We start from the raw sequence: 3,528 nt of genomic DNA on the forward strand, positions 1-3,528 counted from the left end.
TTCTAAAACTGATTCACATATGAATAAATAATTTTATTTAATAGTTTTTTTTATGTTAATATATATTTCATATTGTCTAAATTAAATTATACATCATATGAAAATACAAACTTATATTTTGATATTTGCATTGAACATATATTGAAAAGTTAATATTTTAATTTTGAAATCTCCATTGTTTTTTTAATGATTATAAATTATTGAAACCACTAAACATTCCACATTAAAAGAAATCGTTAGTGTTAAATTTTGTTACACAAATATGCAAAGAATCATATAATAATATGAGTAGAAACCTCATTTAATAAATATACATACTAAAAATATACTATATATCTATGTTAATATCATTTAAATTTAATTATATATCATATACAATATATAAGATTAATTTTTATTTATTTATATGTGTACACCAATTTATTACATAATAGTAACTGATTTCTTAGTTATTTGTTATATAATTATTATTTTATTATTTCATAATATGCAAAAATACATAAAAGTAATAAATATAAAATATTTCTTCTGCACAAGGCGCATATCTTAATCTATGTATATATCTTTTTAATAATTTTAAAACTTAGACATTTTTTAAATCTCATGCCAAAACAAAAGAACGAAATGAGAATAAACTAAAAAATTAATATTTATATCGAGCAATAATCAAAATGAAAAAACGACACAAAAAAAAATATTGAAGATAGATAGTATTGGCACGTGAACGTAAACTCCTCATAACCATAATTAACTTTTAAATTGGTAAATAATGATATAACACCAAGCTTACATAGTTTCATTGTAACCAAATAGTAGACCTGAGATTCTTCGGTCTAAACGTTAGGTTCTTATGCGATAAATGATTTTTTGATCTAAAATATTTTAAAAAATAGAATCAGCTCATTAGTAAACAAGTTATGTAATTAACAAAAAAAAATTTAATTGTTTAAGGGTCAAAAATATTAATTCGATCATGAATATAAATTTTATTTTTCCATACGATATTTCTTAAATAACTTTCATATAAATTTACCCTACGCAAGGCGCAGATCTTATCCTAGTACAAAAATAAAAGGGCAATTCTCTTAAATAGTCATTTTTAAATTTTTGTCACAAAAATAGTCCACAAAAGAAAATGACCAAAATAACCCCTTTTTATTTTGAAATTTTTTATTTTTTATTTTTTTAAATTTGAAACCATATCCTCAAAACTCAACCCCTTAACTTTAAACCTTAAGTCTATATTAGTTAACCCTAGAGTATAAAAGTATTTTTACCCTTCAATAAAACTTCTTTTGGTCATTTTCCTCCTTGAGGACTATTTTTGTGACAAATACTTAAAAATGACTATTTTAGGGAATTTCTCATAATTAAAATCAAAAAGAAATAATAGAAATTGCTTAAATTACCATATTCCTAATACTATTTTTCATGATTATCTTAACCACATTTACCATTAGTTTTAAAGAGGCAAATAAACGCTTATAACCCTAAGATTAACTAATCTAGAATTAGGATTTATATTTGAGGGGTGGAGTTTTGGAGGGTGGAGTTTTGGATTCTTATAAATATATAAATAAGTAATTAAAAATTAAAATAAATAGTTTTAATTTTTTTTTGAATTTCAAAAAGAAAATTTGAACAAAAATTTGTAAAACAAATTTCAAAAAAAAATTATAAAAAATCAAATTTGCAAACATATAATTCGAAGATTATATTAATGTTTATTATTATTTATTTAAACAATAGTTTATTTTTATATATCTATAAACAAGGATAAAATGGTCTTTTGTCTCTTTAATGAAGAAGTTATTTGTGAATTTTTTTTTTTAATGGAGGTAAACATGAATTGGGGTACAAAAAATGGGGTAAACTTGAAGTTCTCCTAAAAAATAAAAGCCACTAATAATTAATCAATATATTAAGAAATCATCATTGACTTAACACTCTAAAACTTCAAATATGAATTTTTTTGCTCTCCAAAAAGAAACTACAAAACTCTAAATTCGAAGTTTTGAGGAGTGAAACCCTATATTTGAAGTTTCTCTGATCAAAACTTCAAATTTGGAGTTTCATATTTTTGTTTGCATTTTAGTCCCTACAATTACACATCACATTTATAATTCTTAAATATTTTTTTTGTTTATCGTTTTAATTCTTTAAATTAATTTTTATCTCATAAATTTTTCAAACTTTTTATTATAAATTTAATTTTTACTCATAAAATTAAATAAAACTTTAAAATAAGATTTAAAATATTTTAAAACTAGATTTAGACAACACCAATATACAAAAAAAACTTAACAAAAAAATCTTTTAAAAAATTATATGAAAATATAACTATTACACAAATTTAAATATTACAAAACACTAATAATTAGGTAAATTTGATCTGAAACCTCCACAATATCTAAAATAGAGTGTCTTTTTGGAGATGTTCTTAAATATGAACGCAAAATGTTAGACAAAGTTAGTAAGGATTCTCTCCAAGGTAGTTACCTGGTGGATCGTAGTTGCAACTGATGAAAACTCTGCGCCGTTCTCGCAGACAACTCGAGCGCAACATAGCGTTTGGTGTTACGCCACACGATCTGAGTGTAGTGACCGCACATATCACCTTCACACGAGTGGTCATGTGGTTATAGAACTAATTAGCCTCCACGGTCCATGATTCCACTGCGAAAGTCGGTGTCCAGTCTGAGCCACTTTGTAACTGCCCGATCCCCGAGCGTCCGACCGGGGTTATCGAAAGGGCGTTATAGACACGTGTCTACTCATTTAGACAACCCTACGTGTCACGTTACTGGTCCCATGAGTCGACGGACGCATAACCTTCTTTGAAATACCGTCACACCCACATCCATATACTTCTACTTACAGTCATGCGCAAAGGGAAAAGGAAAAGGAGGGATGAGCAACAAGTTACTCAGTGAAGTGATTCTAGACCAGCCTGCCCACAAAACACTCTATACTACTCTATGTGGGAACTATGACTGACTAGCCACTACAATCACTTAATGCAACTAAACATTTCATATCATCATCATTTCCAGGCATTCACAATTCTCGACGTTTCTAACAACCTAGCGATCAACCAATACAATGACCTCACTCATTGCCACACACATCAGACCATAGACTTAACCGACTCGACATACAAGACTGACTCCATCTTAAGACACCTTTAACACCCAAATACCCGACCATGAACTAATGACACCTACAATGCACATTTTTATATCCTGCATCTCGCGGCTGGCTCGTCTTCTCGTTCTCCGTGGGTAGCTCTCGCTAGACCACTACCCCATATTCCTGTGGGTTCCCATAGCTCCTATGGGTGCCTAGCGTAGAACTACTACCCCACGTACGCCCTCTATACTCTATATGATCACCCAATCCCATACTTATTCTTAACGTCATTCACTTATCCATTCACATCACGTCTCATTCTCATTAACTTTCTCATTCCTTTACACTTAGACTCGTATTTATACTCGTTCACTAGACGCCACCCATTATCGGTGTCAC

Source organism: Brassica oleracea, chromosome C8 (genome assembly GCF_000695525.1).
Source record: "Brassica oleracea var. oleracea cultivar TO1000 chromosome C8, BOL, whole genome shotgun sequence".
Lineage (NCBI taxonomy): Eukaryota > Viridiplantae > Streptophyta > Magnoliopsida > Brassicales > Brassicaceae > Brassica > Brassica oleracea.